This window comes from Pseudopodoces humilis, chromosome 4, assembly GCF_049639895.1.
Source record: "Pseudopodoces humilis isolate 2021_Gansu_Grassland_sample_001 chromosome 4, ASM4963989v1, whole genome shotgun sequence".
NCBI classification, from domain to species: Eukaryota; Metazoa; Chordata; class Aves; order Passeriformes; family Paridae; genus Pseudopodoces; species Pseudopodoces humilis.
The window spans coordinates 30,181,483-30,205,929 of record NC_142203.1 but is presented as its reverse complement, the minus strand read 5'-3'; positions in this window follow the sequence as shown (position 1 = coordinate 30,205,929).

The following is a 24,447-nucleotide window of genomic DNA, read 5'->3' as shown; positions in this document are numbered from 1 at the left end:
TGATGGTGGATGTGTTGCTTTAATGACCAATAAGAGTTTTACCTCTTGGACCTTCTTGGACATGTCTATAAAAAAGATTAAAAAGAATAAGCTTTGCACTCTTGGACAATGCAGCTAAGAAAGTCATGTCATTCTGCCTCACTCTTCCTAACACAGTGAGAAAGATGGTGCACCCCGACGTGGCGTTCATTGCAGCCACATGCAATGTGGCCAGGAGCTGAAGGACATTAGAGTCCCCGTCCTCCTCCTTTGAGAGGTAAGGAGTTTTTCCCTGCGATCTCCTGGAGAGCTACAGGTCTGAGTGACCCCGGGCAGGAGGCCCTGCCAGTGACTGGGTCTGGAACAGTAATCTTGATGAAGCTAGAGCTTGGAATCCCGGGATAAGCCACTGCCTTTGCATATTGCATTTGCGGGCCTTCAAGGTAAAGATATTCCTGCAAAAGGAAGCTGAAAGTTCCTAGAGGAACAACTCATCCTTTCTCTGAATTGGACCTAAATACCATAAGACTCTTTGCATCAGAAGGCTTTGAAGTGTTACAGCCGTGGCCATCGTGGTAACGTGAAAGCAGCACCAGCACCAGCAGCACCAGCAGCACCAGCACCTGCAGGACCAGCAGCAGAGCACCCCTGCCAGAGCCAGCCCATCCGGCATCTACCTCGCCTCAGCGCTTCCAGCCAGTCCAAACATCTGAAAACGCAGACCAGCTCCGGTGATGCAGCTTTGGACAGAGCACCGTGGTCACAAAGCTGAGAAAAAGTAGGACAAACAGACGCTGTAACAAAAGAGTTGTCCACATGGTCCCGCCCCGTGAGTTTCGGGACGAAGAAATTTTCTTTCTGAGTGTTTTATGCCTTTAACCTTTCCTATGTTTGTTTTGGCGACTAGCCGTGTGCTGTCCCTGCGGCGGCGGACAAAGACCTCCCCGCACCCCTCGCTCGGGTGCCGGTGCCGGGACGGTGGGGTTTGGGAGGCAGCCGCTCGGGTTTCTCGGTCCGGGCTCCAGCCCGCTCCTCCCGCTGCACGGCGCGGCAGCCGATGCTGTACCATCAGCGCAATGTGCCAGGGGATGGGCACGGCTCCCACAGCTCCCCTGGGGCTGCTCCACAGAGAAAACAGCGGTGTGCCTTCGACCCCCCTCTCCCTGGGGGCGACTAACAAAAACGTATTGGTACGTTAATCACCGAACGTGAATCTACTAACATATTATTCACAAGTTGCAGTTTAAAGATTCATTGGGTTTTTATACCAAGATTTTTGAGAATCTTGTTTTAAAATCATGTCGTGTAAGAGATTCTTTTCCAGTCAGAGTAAGCACTGGCCACGCTAGCTCTTTCTGAACAAGAATCAACAATAAACCCAGATATTTCTGCTTGCAGTTTCTAAGCAAAGAAAAAAAATTTAAAAAAAGGGGAAGATGATGAATTTGAGCAAAGTATATTTGTATTAGAGACTTGGAAAATTAATTGGCAAATAGAAATTTAGATTGGCTAACAAAAGTAAAGTTTAATTGATTTTTTAACTTGAGAGAAAGTATGCCTGTGTTTTATTATCAGCAAGTCCAAGCAGTCACATCAAAACTCCATCACCTTTGAGGACTGATTCAAGAAAACATCTGATGATGCTCAAGGTCAGCATCTTCAGCTGATGGACTTTTCCCTGAGTTTCATTTATTTAAACTCTAAACCAAAAATTATTAATTTTCCAGAAAATGTAATTGTACCTCATGTAATATCTCACCTACTTTGGTTTGTTTGTAGGTACCAAGAGCTATAGTTTTACTTTGTAGTAATTGAGATCATGTAAATCTTCAAGAATCAAGTTCATCAAGCAAATTCCTTCATTGATATTAATGTTTTCAATTCAAATTATCATCCTACAGGTATCATTAGCAAAGCTGAGCAAGCACAAAACCCATACAGCTCATTCTAGTATTTTCACCACACTTTCTGCAAAGGAAAAAGAGTAAGTGCAAATAAACATTAAAAAAAAAAAAAAAGAAAAAGAAAAACAGCATCTATGCTGTCTGAATTAATTCTTCATTTAAAACAGTTTGAAAATTGTTCTTCCAATATAGCAGGAAGACTTTTAATGGAGCTTTACTAACAGCAAACAGTTCTCCTTTGCAAAATATGCTGCAAATTTCAGGGCAGATTGCTTACTTGCCCAGCCACAAATTATTGAAATTAGCAAAAGTAACCAATTTGTCATTGCAGCCAAAATAGCTGGATGCCAGTGCAAAAATCACCATCTTTTACTGACGGCTCAAGAAAACAAGAAAAGCTATTGATACCTGCAAAGATGAATATGATTACTGGAAAATTTTTCCTGCACATTCAGAATCACTCCAATTTACCAGGTTTAACTAACTCTTTACAAGAATGAACAGCAGAACTTAATAGTAATATTAATTAATAGTAATAGTAATAATAGTAATAGTAATAAATAATAATACATAAAAGATTCAATAACATGTGCCAGAAAATCACTCTGACCATTCCAAGGTTTAGTTGACAACTGAAATGGAACCTCTTGTGCTGTGTTTGTTTTCTTTCCTGCAAGGGCCCAGCAGGAAATTACAAATGCTGCCTTTTTGCCTTATAACAAAAAAAGGGGAATTACAGTCGCTAAATGCAAAAACTAAGTGGAGAACAGAGCCTGTGTGAAACTATGTCATACAGACTTCTCAGTCTGGCCTGAAAAAGCATGAGAAAAAGTCCAAAAGCATCCAAGCTGTCCTTGGTAAAGGACAGCAATCTTTGCGGGTGGTGTTTGAGAAAACAGCCAAGGGGTGGTGTTCCACTTAAGAAGTGATGGTGGATGTGTTGCTTCAATGACCAATGAGAGTTTTATCTCTTGGACCTTCTTGAACATGTCTATAAAAAAGATTAAAAATAATAAGCTTTGCACTCTTGGACAATGCAGCTAAGAAAGTCATGTCATACTGCCTCACTGTTCCTAACACAGTGTGATACCTTGGGACCATAGTAATGTTCTGATCATTAGTACAAGGTCTAAAAAGGTTGTTATAGTGAGATATAGATTTTTTTGAGTCATTCACTGCTGGCAAAGTTAGTACAGTTTCAGCATCAATCCTGCTGCTACCATTCTTCAGCACTGCCCTGTCTGCATACACACTGTCAACAGCATTCTTGGGGCTGTTTTCTATTTTATTCACAGTGATGACTGACAGCACAAAATGACCTGAAAAGGAGAAGCTTATGTGGGCAACTTGTTCAAATATACTTTATGGAAAGCAGACCACTTGAACAGGCTGAATTGACCTTAATAGATGCCTTCTCCCTGCACAGTGTTACAGTCTCAAATTATGTTTCCCCAGAGGCAGAGTTTATTTGAAAGAGGAAGAAAATGCCTCCATGTTTTTTTCTAAATTTACATAATGCAAAAAGAAAGTTGAAGTAAATGTTAACTGATTCTAGCTCGCTGAATTATTCTTAAACTTATATTGTTAGATTAAATGATGCAGAGAAATCAGAAAAAAACATATAACAGTGTTTTTTCACACATGCATACAGTCTGAAGAGTAACTTCTCAGAAAGAGGTTAAAAAAAAAAAGATGCTGTGTTCTTCCATACGCACAAAATTTAAAAAGAGAAGAATGTCAGGTAAGTGAAGTGGTTTGTCTCTTAATCACACATTTAGTACATTACTGCTCAGAATTTTATTTACATCTGTTGGGAGTTGGGTGTCCTTCATTTTGTTCCTTCTCATCTATGGAATATTTTGCCCATTAGTTGTGGGGAAAACCTGATGGCTCGTGGTTGTTGGGTGCCTGAGAAACACAAAGAGTTTGGCTGGGTCCAGGGGGGAAGGGGGCAAGAAAAAAGGAGGCTGTGGACAGCTGGGGGCTGGCTGGCTTCTTGGGCTGGAGAGCAGGACACTCTCTCTCGGAGATGCTGCGGTTTAGAGAAGGGAATTCGCCATCACCCAGACGGAGCTGCTGATCCACCTCAGCCACCGGCCCGGGATCTCTGCTCATCCCGGCCGTTCCAGCTGAGTGTTGCTCAGAGCCCTGCAGGAGCACCGGCACTGCCCGCCCGAGGGGGTTTGTGAAGCAAAGCCTCTCCTCCATCCCTTCCCGTCTCAGCCGAGAAAGCTGTCTCGGGGCCCTGGTTCTGATTTGTTGTTAACGCCGTAGTTATTGTTGTTTGTTTGCCTTGTTATACGTACTAGTAAAGAACTGTTACTCCTATCCCCAGACATCTGCCTGAGAGCCCTTTGATCCCAAAAGTATAGTAATTTGGAGGGAGGGGGTCTACATTTTCACTCCAAAGGAGGCTCCTCCCCTCCCTAGCAGACACCTGTTCTCTAAACCAAGACAACAACAATATGCAATGAGATTACAAATCTGTATATTTCAAAAATGAAAAAAAAAAAAATACATGAATAGGAGATGACTTATTGCAACCTGTCATATTTTCCTTTTTTGCAAGTCTTCTAGTTGCTCCAAATTTATTCAGGCATCACATGTTCTTGGGTATATCCTATGACCTAATGAGAAACTTCAGTCTCTCACCCACACATGGACTGCACACCTCCTTTCAGAATTTCCTGAAATACTTCTGGACATGTTCTATCAGAAATAGTATTGGGAAAGCCGCCTTGTTTAGTAAAGTTGTAAGCTTAAAAGCTGTAAGACAGCCTAATTTGTACAACACTAGAACAATCCATTTTAAGATATAAAGACTTGAAGTCTAAACTTATTTAAGATAAATAGTTTATAGGTACTAGACTTCAACAAGCTCATTTTCCACATAATTTTGATATAGACTCCCTTTTGTCCCTGTTATTCACTTTTGGAACACACCCAACATCTGTCTACCATTATTATTTTGCTCTGGCCAGGGCTGTGAAGGGATCTTGAGTGAGGTCTTGGGAGTATGCACAAAATTGGTATGCAGTTTGAAGGGTCCTCACACCTATTTTCCACAGGGATGAAGGAAAAGCTGGAATCCTATAATCCAAGCAAAGGTAATTGGCCTATTATTTTTAGAGGCAAAGAGTTATGGTTGTGCTTTGTGGGAACAGCAAAGATGAGCTTGTCCTCATGTAGGTCATGGTGGCTGTTAAGACAGAATTCTCATGAGTCTCACCAGTGTCTTGGAGGAGAGAAAAACTTTAGAACAGAAGTTGATTCATCAATGTCTAAAGGCAGAGTTTAAATGAGAAATAACACAAAGCAGCTGATTTCAAGGAGCAGTGATCATCAGCTAAAGAAAGGCAGTGCCTGAAGGTCGTAGTTAAGCTTTTAAAGTTAACCAGCTTAGAGTTATTTTGATTTGTGGCTTATGAACAGCTGAGGTTAATATATGAGTGTGACATCTGCTTACAAGGTGGGAGGAAGACAACAGCTTACTAAATGATTTTTAATAGACAGTCAAAGAGTTGGCCATTAGGCCAGAAACCAGAGACCAGCCTGGCTGATCAAATGAGAGCCCTGGTATAAACAGGTAAATTCTACCCAGCCTATGGACACTGGCAATTTACTGCCACAAACAGTCTAGTAGATTATAGTATTAAATTACAGCATATATGTAATTATTTGCTGTACTGTAATGCATGAAATAGCAGAGACTGTATCACCAATATCAGGAAAAGCAGCACAGCTCAGCTGGTCAGAGCCATTTCCTCATCTACTTGCAGCAAAGAAATGTGTCTGTCCCACAGCCTCCCTTGATCAGAACCACAGGTTCCATGGGTGATTCGTATAAGGCTGGAAGCAGGAAGAGCCAAGGCTGTGGTTCTCCTGAAGCCTTTCAGGACAGAACTATGTCAGTATGTTACTTCACTGTGTGAGGTTGTTTTCCTTTCTAATAAACACAGAAGCTCTGTGACTCACTGAGTCCAATGATTATCTTCTCCAAAGCTGAGCTATTTGATAGCTGACTCAAGGAAGAGCAGTAACAGTCTAGCTCTTAGCAGCATGAGAGCTGCTTAACCTCAACACCTGCAGTGGGCTGAAGGTGGTAAGAGCATGGGGCAACAATGCATAGCTGGGAACTGCACTAGTTCCTCAGTTGCACGTTCTCCCTAATCTCAGACAAGAGATTACTATATATTTGTTAGTTATGAAGTCCTTGCTGGTCCTCTGAAGATGGGTGGGTGCACTTCTGCTGTCTAAAATCTGCTGTGGTTTAACAGTCAATAGGGAAGTCAGGGTGTTTGACAGAAATATTGTCACCTAAGTGACTAAGGTTTTTTCACCACCTTTCTCCAGGTATCAGATGGACGAAAAGATTAAACCATATTTTCTTCATGGGGACAGAAAGAAGAAAAAGCCCTTCCCACAGTCAAAGAGGAGCTGCAGAGATACATTAAGATGCTAAGGATTAGGGAAAACAACAGAAGGGGGAGGCAGCTGAAAGCTGAACTAAATGTGGTTAGAATGGGTGTATATGTGGACATGAGGAGGCAGGACACTGGTATTCTGACTGCAAGACAGTAGCTTCGTGCCATATGAGAGAGAAGGCAATGCTTCACTGCATGCTCTATGCTGACAACTCAGGGACTGTTGCATAGACAAAAGCTTGTTTGTCCTCACTTTTAGACTGTGTCCAGCAATGTGATGACTACCTTCAGAAAGACAGCATGTACTGGACTTAAATGTGTTAAAGCTATACCCATATCCCAAGAAAACTGTAAGATTACTCAGAACAGAGAATTAGAATCTCATGAAAACCTGAGCACTCTAGCAAAGCTATGAGAGAATTTTGTCAAGATTAATTAACCATTTTTGGCAGTACACTTTACATACATAATTTTAAATAAGTTTCCTCTATTTTATTTCCTGAATGCAGTATTATAAAGGCTGCAGAGTCACCAGTTAAAGTTTTAAAAGAATAAATAATTTTTTCCCAACACAGCAATAACTCCAAGTCTAGCAAAAAAAGTATTGCAAGTAGTATTGATATTCTTAATGTAGTGTCATGGCAGCACTGGTGTGTGTATCCCACTGCTTTAGAATCTAATCTAGATTTAAGTTTTCTGTAGGACTGATATCCCAAAAGAAGGAATGTAGCATGAAATAACACATATATCTTTGTAATATAGTATTTAGCAGCTTTGTTTTGAAGGATCTCAGCTCATCTCTTCCTCCTTTCCATCCTCTCCCTATTCCCCCACTTTTGGTTCATGAAAATGGCTTCTGGTTTAAGACCAGCTTTGAAAATTTGAAACTAAATTTTATTTCCATCCTATTTTAAGATGTAACCCACATTTTTTTGTATGCCTACTTTAAAAAATCATGAATGTCTCAGGTCTTCTGAATTATTACACATTCTTTCTAAGTTCCATTAATAAAACCATGTAAATGTTTCATTACAGTTTGTTAGCGTAGAAGACATGATAGGGTTAAATAATTCCACATTAAGTGCAGCATGTATAAAAATGAGATAAGCAGTAATTCCTTAATATTTTACACAGCCAGAAGTTCTTCTTTGTATCTAAACTTACTGTTTAGAAAAGGATCGATTATGGACCTCAGTACTTATTGTTGTGGCAATTACTTCGCAGACTAAACTTGACTCACAGGAAGCAAAGTATTTTTAAGGTTAATTACTGTAAAACTGAACCAGGAGGTACATGAGTCAAGATAGATTCCTTCATTTATATGCAAAAACATGTTCAACTCCAGGGTTGCAGCTGTGAATCAAGCTGTCTAAAAGTTTGTTTTGCAATAAGTGCACACCTCTGAAGACAGTAAAGAGCTGATTACAAGAAGGCAAAGTAAATTTATGTCCTGAAAATTAAGGAATTTTTTTATTTCTATTCTAGTGCCATTCTAGCCCACTCTTATCAAAGGGAGCTCATGATTGATTTCAAGAATGACATAATGACACGACATGTCAAGAATGACATGTCATTCAAAATGACATAGTGAAGGTGGCTGTTAAACACCCACCCTTGTTCTGCAGAACTGGATTTTGTGTACTCTCACAAAAGATAAACACAGCTGTATGTAGGTTTGATCTACAGGATGCCTGAGTGAAAACAACTGTGCTGTCTAGAGATCATGAATAACTTGATTTGGAAGGGACCCACAGGGATGATCCAAGTCCTACCACAAGATCTATAGGTAAGTGTAAGGGCAATAATTCAAATTTAATCTTGATGATTTAAGTGAGTTTCGGGTAGGACAATAAAATTGCTTGATAAAGGCCAAGAGGACAGGTAGGGCAGAGTGAGTCAATAGTTCATGAGATTTTGGATTTTGACTTTACACTGAGTCTACCAGTGATTTGCCTCTGATCTGTGAGAAAATGGTTGCATTCAGATAGGACAGTGTTTTAAAACACAGATTAAGTCTTGCTTTGTCGGAGACATTCAGTGTTCACATTAATTTTAAAGTTAGCCTCCTTCTTGGTGTGTATCCCCTCTGCCTTGTACAGGGAAAGATCATTTATAGCAGTGTGTCAGGAATTAAAACAATACAATTCAGTTTTGCACTTTGCTTCAAATAGTCTTGTAAGCTTCAGCACTTCTTATTTCCTACATCTAAGAGATGTGAGATCAGGGAGGAGAACATACTATATCCTTGTTTTGATGGCTAGTCTGAAGATAAACAAACCAGATGACATTGGTCTTCTGTGGTATGAAAACAGAAATGTACCCATATCTCAATAGAACTCAGCTGCATCTGACAGCAAGCTAGCTTTTTGACCAAAACTTGTCCTCTTTTCCAAATGAAAGCTGTATTATCTTTTTTTTTTATGTTGATCCATTGAAATTATTCCACTTTAATTTAAAATTACTGCCAGTATTTGATCAGTTTTGTTAACCTTGTAAGCCAGCGGCAATGTCTATTTGTTAGTCTTCTACATTTAGAATTTAGGTATGTTTTAAAGCAGTCTAAAAAGATCCATTGGGTGCCTGATTGACAAACAATGGCTTTATAAACATTCTTTTCATATTATACAATTGACAAATAAAACACTGTGATAAGAAGGGGAAAAATTTCAGGAATCTATGAAGCATTTGCAATAAGAAAAATCCCTTTTTCTGGTTTATTGGCCAGGATAGCAAGACATCAATCTTCTCCATAGCACATCATAAGCTAAAAATAAAGCATTTAAAAACTCATCTTGATAACCTCATAGAAGGCAGAAAACCACAAGAATTTTTAGTGTTCTGCTTGAGATGGCCCTTAGCTAATACAAAGGACAGACAATCATTTAGGGGTGACTCATATGCCTTTTTATTGATCTGTTGTACTTTGCACATAGGCATGTGCATTTGTAGGACTTATTTACTCCCAGCACAAGTGTGTGTGTACAAGCCAATGTGCCTGTAAATTAAGATTTTGCCACTGCTATTCTTTCAAAGGCTCTAAAACAGAAGATATCCCAACAGAAAAGGATCGCATCCCATTATGAAGAATGCAGTTATCATTTCTAGGCTAAGTAAGATGCTTTCTTACAGACTTATTTTTTAAAAAAAATAAAAATAAATTCACAAGCCAAGCTCATACTTTCTTTCACACGAATTTGCTAGATGAAGTGGTAAATCCAACAGTGCATACACAGCTCACATTGCTACATACATATTGACTTCAATAGGTCTTACATTAATTAAATTCCTGCAAATTTCAGGTTTGAACAATCTCCAAAAGAAAAAAAAGGTCTCACTTGTGCATGAGTGCTTGCTCCTGGTCAGTAATTAAGCTCCCATTAGAGGATCTTGTTAATCAGTTACTTGGCCAAACAGTAAAAATTTCAGAATGAATCATCCATTTTGGGTTATTGCCCCAGGAGGATTAGGGTCACTTTGCAACCAATAGGTTTGTTGTCAGGCCAGTCAGCCTCCTGAAAGCATTCACCAACCCATGTGAATAAAGCATGAAGCAATTAAAATCACACAGGTCCATGTGACCACCTGGGATGCACCCAAGGACAGAAGGAGCTGGCCAGTGTCATTACAAGTGTATTCTCCACCATCTTCATCTCTACCAACTCTGTCTCTGCCCTCTTAGATTACTTAGATTTCTGATGATGACAGCAGAAAGACTAATGTTATATGGATTTTCAAGACTGGCAAAATAGGATGTAGGGATCCACACGCTGGTCAGCCACAGCTCAGTTCCTTGAAAAGTGATAGAAAAATTCCGCCTGGAAGCCACTTCCAGCCATGGTAAGGACAAGAAGCTGATTGGGAATAGCCCAGTCAGACAGATGTACCAGGGACAAATGGTGCTCAACCAACTTGACTGCTCTCTTCAGTGACATAAGGGGGAAGGAAGTTCTACATTTAAGGAAGGCCTTTGGCATGGTCTTCCATAGCTGGAACACAGAGCACATGCTGGCAGTGGAGTTCCATGAGCTCGTTCAGCCTTGTGAAGAGGAGGGAAAGGGGAGACCAGGCTGTGGTTATTGCCTGGTGGGAAGGTACAAGTTCTGCTCAGGGAGGCACAGCAACAGGGTAAGAGGTAGTGGACATAGGCTGGAATGTGGGAAAACCCCGTTACGTATGAGGAAAAACTTCTGTAACATGACAATGTTAACAACCTTGGAACAAAGTTCAGGGTAGTCCTTGAGATATTCAAACCTTAAATGAACAGAGTCCCGGCACAAACTGATCTGACTGGAGTTGTTTCAAAGTGGGAGTTGGAGCAGACCGCCTATAAAGTCTTCCAATCTAAATTATCCTGCGATTACTTTTTAATGGTGAATTACTTCAGCTAAAACAACTCAGCTTCTTTGGAAAACAAATTTAGAAGAAAATGAATTCTTGTGTGCAAGTTCTAATTGATAAGAATACATTTGTTGATAAGAATACACGTGTTCTGTCAGAACTGTTTTAAATATATCAAACCAGATAAATTTGATTGAATTTACAGATGCAGAAATCAGCTTTGCTGTTGGAATAATGCCTTTTTCTAGAGGGGTGGTTTTCTCTTCAGCTAATAGCAACACTGTCCTAGGATCTGTGCTTCACAGACACCCAGAGAATCAAAATACCCTTTGAGAATGCAGGCAGGTAGACACGTGAAGGTACACATTTTTTCTGCATATAATGATGCTGGACTTTTGCTTTTAACGTTTATACACGTTAAGAAAAGCAAGTTCACCTGCCTAGACAAATGGAAAATGCCAAACAGACTTCATAAGAAGAAAACAATAATTTGTGCTGAGTTCCATCAATATTTCCATCTGATACGGGTTTCAAACCACACACTGGATATACTCCAGCTACAGAAGAAGAAACAATGAACAATTTCCTTATCAATGTTTAGAGATTGTCTGAAATTCATCTTCATATGAAGACTGTACCACTCCCTTTCAGACATCTAAGGTGAGGTCCCTGTGGTAGCAAAATAATATAACTGATGAAGCTTCACAGAGCTTCATTCTTCTTTGCTTAGACTCAAGAGAAAGCAGAGAGGACTGGATAAGAGAATAGAAAATGCCCACAGCTAAGAAGGACTGGCGTTATCCCTGCTTTCCTTGCAAGGGGAAAGAAAAATTTTTAAATGGTTATGATGCTAAGAGTAGCACGAAGGAAAAGTAAGTCAAAAGTGGTCATTGCAACAGTCCACAGAGAGGGGACCTCTTCTGTGGCTCTGTCAGCCCAGGTGTCACTGGCAATGAGGCAGGGATCAACTGCGCTTTATCCCTTCTCATGGCAAAAGGAAAGGATTGCTCACCATCTCCTGAAAATAAACCTGAAAATTAGATCTGTTTGTGTGATGGTTGTGACCATTGGTGTATATTAAAGGTAACACTAGTTTATCATTTTGTCCTTGTTTTTGAGTCATAATGGCTGCAGGCCATATTTTCTGCTATAAATATGTGTGATACAGCAGGAGTTGAGACTTTCAGGGTGATTATATCAAAAGGACTGAAGTTTAAGGAGTAGCACTTCGTGCTACGGTCACTGAGATGCTCAGCACTGGCTCAGGAGCATTGCTGTTCACAGAAATAGAATCTGAGTCGCGAGAAGCATACTGGTAAACACGCAGCTTTATGTGTGCCTTGCAGAAAAGGCTTTAGATGTGGATCAGGGCGTATGCTTTTTCTCATTTCCTTTCACATGACATTACTCCATTATTCTTGTCTTTAAAAGTCATTTACTGGCATATGCTGTGTGAAAGTCACATCACTCTCCATATTATTTTAGTATAAATACACTTCTGCAGTAAATACTCTGGTTTGAAGAGAATGTCAGTGAGTCAGACAAGGCGTTGGGAGCACCAGTACAGATTCACTTTCACATTTTACCATCCCATCTTCTTTATTTCCACTCAAAATAAATGTTTCATCTGCTAGGTTCACAAGTTAATACATGACTTTTCATCCCAGTGTGTGTCCTTGATTTGATTTTATATACCTGTTTCCGGGTGTACTTCTATGGCCTGTGCTGGACTCTCCAGACTGATTTTACTGTGATACATCTCCTTGTCCTATTAAATTTTTTTCTTGCCACAGAACGCTAACCCAGTGTGAAACAACTGATAAAACCCCCTCTGACCCTCTGTCGGAGGAAACTAGTAACTCTATAAGAAGCACCTGTTTTTAAGGTTTTTAAGCACCTGTTTTAATGTTTTTAAGACCAGGCTGACAGGACATTGCTGTCACAGATGAAAAAGGTCCCATTTCTGCTAAAGAATTCACTGCATCTTGCACATTTGAGATTTTGGAAGGATCTTGAGTGAGAGTTGTGGTGCTGTTGACTCACTGCCAGTTCCCTCTGGATGGGGTCTCTCGCCCTCACCTCACAACCTGTCAGGTTTTCCCATCACAGCCATGCGTGGCAGGTGCTGGAAGAGGCAAGGGCTCTCTGGGCCTCTGCAGGGTTTTACCTGGCCCTAGATCCTGCAGACCTGTCAAGACAAACAAGCAGCCTCCATCCCTGTGGCCCGACCGCACCCTTTTAGAAGAATTTGCTGTATATGCTCCTATACCGCAGCGTGTTTTACAGCCACTGGCATTGACGATTGAATCACAGCAACCTACGCAAAACCAAGGATGCCAATCTCAGGGAAAGTCTCATGTCTTGCAGTTCCTAAGGGACGTCTGTGCTCTTGAAAACATGCACAGTTTCCCTCAGCTTTCCTCCCCCAGCTCCTTTTTTTCTCATTCTAGTAGTGCAGAGTGGGATTGGGAGTTATGGCATGCTACCTGAGGCATGGCAGCACCTGCAAGTGGGTTTAAAGAAGAGCAAGATAAAACTTGTGCAATGAGGTGTGATGACTCTTTAATACATTTGCTCCTTGACATGCACTTTGCCAACCCAGAGGGGCCAAGTGGAGGATGTGTGTGCAGCCTAACAGGTCTGACAGCCACAGAGAGCAGACCAGGTCACACTGTGGTTTGAAGGAGTGGTGGGCATACCAGCATACCAGCAGTCCCCTGAAGTTCAAGCAGCACTCTGATGCAAAACTGCTCGCAGGAGCAATTCCACCTCAAGCTCCATTAACACCCTTTTTCCACAAAAAACATTTTATATGTATTTCAAATGTGGAGGATCACACACTGGTCTTTTTCTCCTCCTGCTGGCCATCAGTTAAATTACTGCTAGCCTTGACAGCTCACAGTACAGATAAAAATAAATGGAAAGGAATGGAGGTCTGGCTGTTTGAAGTACAACTGAGAAATACTGAAAAATACATCCAATAACTTATCTGCACAGAAGATTTAGGTAGAGAGAAAATGATCTAGAACTAAAATTTTAAATTTCTTAGCACTTTCTGAGCAGCTTTCTTAAAAGAACAGAGAAGAATAATCATGATAAGTGATGATGATGATAATAAATTATATAAGTTTCTGCATATAAAATGCTCTTGTTCTGTCAGAAAAATTAAAGATGTTTTTCAGAGCCTTTGTTTTTGCAGAAAGCTTGTTGGTCACAGTAGTCAGGAGATCCATGTTTTTATTTCCAGCTGGGCTGCACATTTCCTGTGTGACCTTGCAACTCCCCCCTACCTCCGTTTCCCATTTTTTATGTTGCATAATAAATATTTTGGTGAAGCAAGGCTGAAACTCTGCTCACAGAAACCATGCAGCTCCTTATTCACATGGTGCCAGAAAAGTATAAAGTTTCCTTTAATGAGTTAATACGATCAGGAGTAATGGCAGGGGAATCCTTGCCTGTGCTGCACAAGGAGTTTGTCACTCTCTTTTTCAGGGATACTTGGGAGGCTGCTTTTGGAGAAGTGTGGTCTTCATGGCTCTTTGGGGTGCTACAGAAACCCAGAGCTGGGAGGAGGTGTTAAAATTGCCTTGCAGGAGTGGGAGGTGAATGAAAGAAGTAGTCCCCAAACCACCGAAATGGAAACTCACCAGATCCTCCACAATCCAGGTTTCATTTTTAGGCTCTTAGTGACATGCCCTTCTGCCTTTTACTGGAGACAGTTGAACATGCTAACTTTATGCCTTTTTTAGTTTCAATCCTCTGAAGTGCATTTTAGGGGATGATGTCTTGGTATCCATGTGCACTTGTGAAGAGCAATGCAAAATTTTACTATGTCAGCATAAAATTCTAATTTATCACGCAAATATTCATCTTGCTCAGGTGAAAATATTTCACTTCAGAGGTGAAGGAAATGGAAAGACATCCTCTTAGCCTCTCCACCTCAACAGACATTCCCACAGCTTCTAACCAAACATTGCACATGGCTATACTTATGCCATACAGAAAGCATGGTGGGATTCCAGGGATTTCCCAGAAACTTTTTTCCCAGCTTGAGCCCAAACAGAATCTCCTGAAGAAAGCCTGGCAATATATGGTATATGTGCCAAAGACAACAGAAGGGTAGATTTCAAAGGGCACTCAAAATAGGAAACTCACAATCAGCACACAGCTGGAGATATTAAAACATGAGAAAGGCATTGTCTTTCATAGCCTCTGCAATTTCCTTCTAGAGAACAGCAGGGTGTGTGGAGGCTGGTGAGTACATTCTGCATGCCACTGGGATGTGGCTGGGATGCTCCCCTTGCTCAGCTACATGAAGCATGGGGGTCCCAGGGCTGAGAGATGGGCACAGCAACTGCTTGATTCAGGAAATGTCCATCTCTCTCAGCACCTTAGAAATTAAGGGTGGTTCACAGAACCCATGCCGTCCCAGAAAAACAGAAGATCATGGCATTATAAATAAAACCTAAGCCATCATTCAAGCCTACCAACCCTCTATTACGGTCACAGTTTGTTTCATGACTTTTTAAGAATACCAGGTTGAAAAACTGAGCTAAGATGTCCAGTTCCATTCACAGGGACTTTTAGCTGGTTTAACAAACCTGGAAAGGGAAGGAATTTTTTGCATTAATTTATGAGTACAGGAAGAAGTTTAAGGAAGATGCAACCTGTAAGTTCCTGTGTTTCTTCCTCTTAAGTAAGGACCATGCTTAAAAACAATGGCAGGTTCTGATTTACCATTTTTAAACTGTGTTTCTGCCAAAGAGATCATTTCTTGTGCTGGATGATTTATCAATGAAACCTAGCATTCTCTCCCTTTGCCATTAATCCCAGTGCCTCACCATGTCACTGGACTGCCAGTGAGCCTAAGCCAGATTTTTCAGTAAATGCATTTTGGTCAGTCCTGGGAGGTTTGTAGGAGCCCTTGGCAGATGGTCTGCAGAGCACAGCAGGAGCACAATGACAATACTGTTTCCCATAGACTAAAATAATGAATCGTTGCTTCCTCTCGCTACTGTCATTCATGTAACCTTTACAATAATTTATAATTAGATTAGTTGCCCTTTGGATAGGTGCACATGCTTTTTTTTAAAGAGTTGCTAAGACAACTGATGATTTCCTTATTTCATCCTGTGTTAGGGGAAATTTTACTTCCTAGTGAGCCTGAACTCGGTACTCATTGAAAACAAATACTTGTTTATCAGGAGTTTCAGTGCTTCTACAGTTATCAGGCAGAGGACCCTCAATGTGTATTATGGAGTTTTGATTGTACTGCTTCATTTTAATGGTAAAAGAAGAGCTACTGTAACTTAAACATATTGTTTAATCTCAAAGATAAGGGAGTGGAATTTTTGGGATTTGAATCTTTGAAAGTCTTTTGACACTTTCTTATAAACTTGTACTCAGCCTGTTTGCTTTGCTCTTTTCTTTCCTCTGGTTATGAGCACAGTTACTACTGTGCATGCAAAAAAACCCAAAAAAACCCCAAACAAACCCAAAACTACCAGAAGAAGTCTGTGTGGGTGGATGGCAATGTGCCTTTGCTTGATCTGACCAATTCTCTCTTTGAAGACCAGGAACTGAAGTTTTATAAATCAAAGAGCTGCAGGGAGGAATGATTTCCTAGATTTCCTCTCTTCTGTCCTACTTATTTGAATACAGAAGCCCAAGAACTAAGGGGCCACAAAGAGAAACTGCATGTCTCTCAGCTGTGGGAAACCTAACACACACCTTCAAAATAAACAGCAAAGTTCCCCAGTGTTCTTGCCCTCTAACACTTTGTAGCACATGACAAAAGTAGAGGAGTTCTCTGGCTTCTGTAAAAACCCTAACATGTCATCATCCTATGTTAGGTGGCCAGCTGACTCCATAAATCCTCTGAGCCCCTGCATGCTGTCTCCACCCTGCCTGTGCACACAGAGAGCAGCTTGCTCCCAGCACCTTGCTTGTGGTGTGAGCAAACAGCCCACGGGCCAGCGATGCCCTGGGACGGGGCCAGCAATGGGTAATGACACTCAGTGCCAGATGACCTGGCACTGGGAATTTCCCTTCCCTCACTGAAACTCCCTTGTGTGCCCTGCTCAGGCAGATTTATCACCAAATGCCCTGGATTGTCTTCAGCAGTGGGGTTGAGAAATCAGCCCCAGACAGCTCCCCACTACCTATCCAGAGGGTGCATTTGTGCAAGGCACCAGTGCTGCTGGAAACACAGCACCAGGTCCAGTAACCAGGGCTTGGCAGCCGTGCTGGTGTGCAGAGGTAAAAGAAGTTTCTCCAGGAAACTCTGGCTGGAAGTTTAAAAGTAGTCTCTTACTTGATGAGTTAAAGGACCTTTTATTATTTAATCTGTCCTGAAGTTCACTGCAATTCAAGGTTGCTGTAAAAAATATAAATCTTTACCTTATCTTTTTCCATTTGATTCATAGTGAATTGTGTGGTATGTCCTCATTGACAGAGGAATATTTAACTATAAGCAAGAAACAAGCAGATAAGAGCTTGAAAGAGCATATCCCTGTTTTTATATAAAACAACACTAAAGACTGACATGTCGTGGAATACAGGCATATATATATATATATATGTATTCCATATACAGTGTGTTGCTCAGATGTGTTTTCCCACAACAAAACCCCACAGAAATTTTTCATCCCAAGAACTTCCACAGCTAGCATTTCTATCTCTCTCTCTCTCCTCATTGCTTCCTCACTAAGTGATTTTTGCAATACCCTTGAGTAAATAACACCGATATTAAGAATGAAATGGTTGATACTCCCTATTTGATAGGGAGTCAAATGTGGTTCTCCCTATTTGACCATAGCAAAGGATGTTATTTTGAGTCACTATAAAGAAAAAGTTACAGTTCTTCATCAAGAGTAAAGATTTGTGTCAGAAGTTGTCTCAAACTACTTATGAAATGTGAAAGTCTACACTGTGCCTTTTCTCAAGTCTAATTTTATTGGTAAATTGATCTGGCTGGTTTTTTGAGGAGAATAATCCTTTGTAAAAAGCTATATTCTAATCAAACCTTTCCATATAAAAAAATACTTATATGAAAATTTTTAATTTTAATACTGTTAATACTATTTAATTTTCTTTTTAGTTGACAATGTAAAAAAAAACCTTTTATTTCTGAAAGTAGTTTAATTCACAGATCATTTAGATTTAAGTCTATGGTCAATCATTTAGATATTGATTATTATTGAGAGTTATTGATTATTACTATTGATTATTATGGAGAGTAAGACTATGGTCAAAATTAAACCAAAATTCATTATGACATTTGTATTTGCCAAACTTTTTGCTTTTAAATGCTTTTCTTACTTTTCGGACCTCTTGTTCTAACCAGGTTTGGGACTTTGTATTTCATGTTTAAAATTTTTTTTGGAGGCAGGAGATATTTCCCTCTTGAGATTTCCAGTTTTGAAAGGAGGTATTTACTTGGTAAGAGCACAAAAAGACACAAACACAGAGCAGTAATAAGCAACTGGAAAAGAGACTCAAAACCTCTGGCAGATCATGAGTTTCTTCCAAGACCTCAATCCTTTTCTTTTGGATATTCCCCCTGTTTTACATGAACTAAAAGCTGGTCAGGAGAACCAAGACAATTCCTTCTTGAAAAGGCAGACTCTTTCCAAATGACCAGGGAATTTTAAGACACTTAGGACTGCCCATGGAAGCAAGGTGCATCTTTGTCACCCCTCGAAGCACAGTGGGGCTGTGGAATGCAGTGCCCTCTCCGGGGCTCAGACTTTGGCTGCACTAGGGTAGGGCTTGGATTGTGTGCAGAGTGCATGGGAAAGGGAGGCTGCTCCTGGAGGAGCTGCAATATTCTAACACTGGCTCAGGTTGATAATTTGGTCTGCTGAAAGGCGTGTTGGAGCATGTTTGCAGCAATTGTTTCCAAACCAGAGTGGGAAGAGTCACAGGATGAGTAACTGTGGCTAAACCCCTGTCAGCCAGTGGGGAAGCAGACGATAACACATTGTAAACTGATTAGATAACACATTGTAAACTGAACACCCCATCATTTATAGATGGATGTGTAATTTACCTTAAAAGAAAACCAAAACAATCAAGAAACCCTTTTAGAAGTAAGAGTTCTTTTTCCGGAAGTTGGAGTTTATCTGGAGTACATGGAGGAATTAACTGTTCAAGTGATTTGAAATTATCAAGAAGCTAAGCTGCAACATGTGTGAATAACCTGGAATTTCAAGGTTTTTGACTAGAAACAGATTATTGGTTTTCAGAGTGCCAAATTGAAAAGATAATTTTTCAAGGTATGGGGAACAAATTAGAAAGGCTCTAAACAAAAGCAATACTCGATCTGCCTAACAGGACACCCCATCTTAGCTTTTTAAAGTATGTTGAGTCTTTACCACCTCAGGTGTTTCAGTTCTGCGAAATGGTATAAAACAAATTACATGTAAGCATCGATGTTTTGTGGACCTGTACAACCACAGTCTTTAGGGTGGCTATTCCCTTTCTTTCTATAAAATCAAAGTAAAATAATGGAAGTTAAGGACACAGCCGTTCACAGAGAATTCTAATAGTACATCAACACTGAGGAAAGAGAAGAAGAAGTAGGATACTTCAGAAAATATAACCAAAATATGGCATTAACTTTGCCACATGGCATGTTTAAAAATAATTTATAAATAGCGTGCTATATATCTATTCTACTTCAGTTGTCTTCTCTGATTTCAGGACTAGTACATTACATATCATCTAATAAAATATACAGAAAACCGACTGTGTCAAATTAGGACTTTATTAATTATTTACATGCAAAGAAAAATTAACATTACTGTTACACTATTTACAATACTTCGAAATATCCTAGGCATCTACTGATATTCTGCTGGAAAAGATTATACATAAAATGTAGATGTGAGCCATCTAAAGCTGAATTCATAATACATCCACAGACCTTAATTTTGGCTTTGATACTTTCACACAGAAAAAGGAGATTCCTCCTCTGAGTGTTTCAAATAGAAATTCACTGATGGTAAGAATGGCACACACGTGAAACTACGCAGTTTATTTGAATAAATACTTCTTTTGTTCACTTTAGTTTTTACAAGTATTTGATCAGCTACTTCTCATCCAACAAGAATATATTAACAGTAGTTAATTTCCTTTCATAATATCCAGACAATATGTAGTAATGCCCAGGGCAATGGTAAGTTAATGCCATTAGTGAGTTAGTACCATGACTGCTACATGGTTTTGTAACACAAATAATATGATCACTCTGCAGTCAGGGGTTATGCCTCAACCATGCACAACCTGAATTCCTGTCAGGTCTGTTTCATCTGTACCTTTGTAAGCAAGTGCCTGTTCAAACACTCTCCCACTTGCTTTTATGACTTCCCACGAGCCACACATAAGCTGTTCCTCAGTTTTCTCAACAGTAAGAACACTACCCTCACTCCAGCGAAGTCTGTTTCTCTAGAATAGTCTTTTGAGGATGCTGCAGAGACACCTACTGATGCTGCAGAGACACCAACCCCCCCACCCACAGCCCCGACTCTTCCCTCTGCCAGCTAGATATCATACTGCCTTTGGGTAGGAGGGCAATGATTTTCCACATTACTTTAGCACACATTTCATCCTCTAGATTTGCCATGCCTTTGGTGTGATCACAGTGATTCCTGGCAAGAAATAGGGGAATTTCCACAATGGCTGTCTTTGTACTTATTCTGAATCACGAAAGGTATGAGTGTTTCACAAAGCACCCAGTTTGTTCAGACCTTGGTGAACTGGGAAGTGCAGGACATTTGAATCTTTCTTCTGCTGTATTTCACCTGGCAGAAGCTCAAGGGGCTGAAGCAGAGACTGTTTTTTCAAAAGGAGGATCCACAATATGGTCTGGGGAACTTTGCATTTTTAAGTATTTGAGATGAACATTGTACAGTAAGAAACTTCCTGACTCAATACCCTTTTTTTGTCTAATATGCACAAGGATTTCAGCTTTAATCTCTTCAACTGAGACCTCTCTTCTGCAAAGATTTGGGAATTTCTCAGGAGAAAACTCTGGAGGGGATAATGTGCATTCTGCCGTTGTGGTGGCACAAGCCTAGGTCAAGATGATGTTGAAGTGAAGAGTGACTGGTGGCTCAGTGGGGCAGCAAATAGTACATGGCACTCTCACCTCTGCTTTTTGAGGTCTCACCCCAATATCAGCAGCAGCATTTATACGACGCACTGATATCACATCAGCCTGTGCTACCACTGCCTGCCCATACTCAGCCTTGATCAAAGACTACTGGGTTTGAGAAGACAGCCTCTGAGCATTTCCCCCTTTAGCTAAAGCATTTCTAGCTCTTTATGGTCTTCAATTAATGAACTAAATACAAAATAAATCAGCAGGTAATTAGTCACCATGATTCACTTATCAAGCTTTATGAATTTATTAGTTTCAAGTGGATGGGCCTCTCTTTCAAAGGCACTAAAAGCTTAGCTTGCTGCTCCCCTGTGTGTTGGTGGGATTGAGTACATTACTAATCATTAATCAATAGGTTGGATTTTCATTCACTAGATGAACTAATTAAAACTTCCACTAGTAGGTGACACAGCATAAACAAACTTCTGAGCAATGTGAAGCTGAGATGTGTAAGGCCAAACAAGATAAACATTTTCTTTCAGAAAATATGTAGGCAAAACGTATTTTCTCCTGTTAGAACTTCAGCTATCAACATTGCAACTTTTTATTTGTAGTATCAACTGCAGTTTTTCTCTGGCTTGCATGTTCATAATTTCTCCTTGGCTGATATTAGCACTGTCCCTCTAATCCGGCATTGCAGACAACTAGAAAAGGGGATTGGAAAGGGGTAATAACATGTAAACATTTATGAAAGACAAGAATGACTCTGAAGAACTGACCGCAAGACTGTGGGTGGCTACATCCGTTTGTATCATTATCGAGAGACAAGTATCCAGAGGTTTCAGGGAAAAACAAGAGTCAGGAAGAGAGGGGAAATACAACATATTCAAAAGCCCTCAAAAATTGTAAAGGAGTGATCTTGCAAACAGGCAATTAAAAGGGAAATGAGAAGAGTTTAGGGTATTTTAGTCACAGAGTGGTATCCTGTGATTTAATTTATAAAACATTTATTTTTAGACAATTTTGCTATACATTTTTTTCTATGATATACAAAGAGTCTTTGTCTACCTCTGATTTCAGAAAGTTTTTTTATTGCCAGATCAGGGTTTTCTTGATTCTGTGTCTGGATGCATGATCTTTCAGGAAGGACTTAAGATACTGTTCTAACATCATACTTTTCACTGGGATCCTGTTGTCTGAAATCTCAAGGAAGTCCCTCTTCCATGTGTTAAACTTAGAGTTCTGTGAATGGGCACAAACAGAAAAATATTTCGTGCTCTTCAGTTAAAATGTTTTCCCTTTCCCAGTAACTAAACAATGTTTTCCTCTTGGTCATTGAATATAAGCAAGAAGAATCCATGGATCGTGATCCCCAGTCTTACATTCTTTTTTAACACCTGAGAATGAAAAAGATCGTACAAATCTGGAAATATAAATTTTTAATGACTAAATGACCTAAGCAAAAATGTTTTACTGCTGAGGTCACCTACAAGTTTTATCACGTGAGCCTTTTCCAAAATTAATAGGGTGTAATGACACCTAAGCAAAATGCATGCAGGCTTGAGAGTAATCTGAGCAATTTGTTTTTACTCTTTATTAACAGTACTCAAAGTAAGATTTCAGTCCCCAACAACTGAGAGGAGATGGAGGTCAATGGACTAAATGAAATGAGAAAAAAAGAAGCAATTGCTTGGGTATTCAGAGCAGAATAAACCAGAGCTACAATATATAATATGGAAGGGGGTAAGATACTAACAACAGTTGAGACATTTCAGAAGATGAGAAAAGAAGCAAAAATTCTGTCTGGAACAGAGTTTAGGTCAGAGATCAGAGGTGCTTATAGGTAGAATCTACAGGCTGACAGAACAGTTGACAGATTATGGGCCAAGGAGAAGGCATTTGCACAGGGAAAATAAAACAAGCTATAAAGAGCAAGTGCTAAATGTTTTGGTGGGAAAATTTAGCCTATCATGCAAGTTAGGAAGGAGCAACAAGATGTCTGAAAATAAAAGACTGCGTTATGAAAGAAAAAAAACAAACTAACTAATAATTGATAATGAAAAGAAAAAATCACTCGGAAATCTTTCCACTCAGAAGCACATAAACACTATTTAATTATTGTGAGTAACAGGAAGAAAAATCCCAGGACCCTTTTTAAATCCAAAATATATTGCAATTCCAAAGCATAGGAAGAGGAAGAAAGCATGCACAATATTGTTTCCTAAAGCAATAAAAACTACACCCATGAGATATGCTGAGTGCAACAACATATTTATCTGAATGAATCAAATTTGAATGGGGCTTGTTGTACTTTCTATTCAGTGTAGGAGCTAGCTAGCTAGCTAGTGCTTTCTTGACTTTCCTCCCTGCTGTACTTGCTGTGTGTTACACAAGCCTCCCAGTCACAGAAATTCTGGGTATTGCTGTCAAGTCTTGAATCATTCTTGACTGCCTTTGTGTCTGTCCAGGTGTGTATTTAACTCTGAGTTTCACCCAAGAAAAGCCAGTTGGCAGCAGAGACCTGAACTCAGCTCAACATATGCCTTTTTTTTCCACAAACACAGATGTTTGAGATGACACACCATTTGTGTAGTAGTACCAATGAACAACCCTTCTAAGAATCCACAGTGGTGGGACTGCATATAATTCAGAAGCTACAAATAGGCAGGTGTTTGATAAATATGCTTTTCTGTGGATGGTTAGTTGGGGAAGTGGTTATTGTGGTTGCTAATTATAATGACTGTCATTTACACCAGGCTCTGAGATAGAAGGCTGATTTCTGGGAGTTGATTTCAGGCATGATAACCTTATAAATTCAGAAAAAGCTCAATTTAAAAAGTCTTGGGCGCAGTGTGAAGTAGATGCTAAGGGGAGGGGAGCATCTGTGACTCTTGGCCACAAGGCAGTACACCCATCACTGAACCAGCAACAGGCACACATATGTTGGAAACTATGCCAGGATGAACAACTCCCACCACATTTCCATCTCCTGCTCCTCTCCATGCTGGGATGAGACCCTATAGCTTCAAAGCAGTGATGGAGATTGATGAGGGACTTGGTTAGAGGAAGGTGAGGCAGCTTTAAATACAGGGTACAAATACTGAGAGAGAAATTATATCTAATCAGAAGGCTAGGGGATGTGGAAAGCCTGGTGCAGAGTACAATGGGCCACTTACCACACTGTTCTTTATGTTTGTTTTTATAAAAAAATTGTGTCCTTTCTCGGTGAGCCCATTCATCCTCAACTACTAGTAAATCTTGATTTTGTAAGGAAAAGGCACAGTTTGAGTCAGAGGCTGCCATGCTGCATCCTAGACATGGTGAAGTTAAAAAAACATTACTTGAAGATACTCACCTTGTCTGATCACAAGAGCAAGTGAGATAGTGTAAAATACCATGCAGTCCAGAAATTAGTCTGATATGGATTAGCAGAGATCCTGATGCTCTTGTACTGGGTTTTTCCAATCAAAGCACCTATTAATCCCCAAGGGTTTCTTATAACTGCATTTTCTAGAGGGCACACAGTGGTTATAAACAGTTAACAATTGAATAGACTTATCTAATGAGAATAAATCTCAGCACAAATTGCCAAGAAAGATGTTTGTTTTCAGCTGGAAGTCTCAGGGATAATGCTTTTTAATACATCTTGCCAACTTTTGTTTTTGCTTTGCTGTCAAGACATCCAACATCTATGTCTATT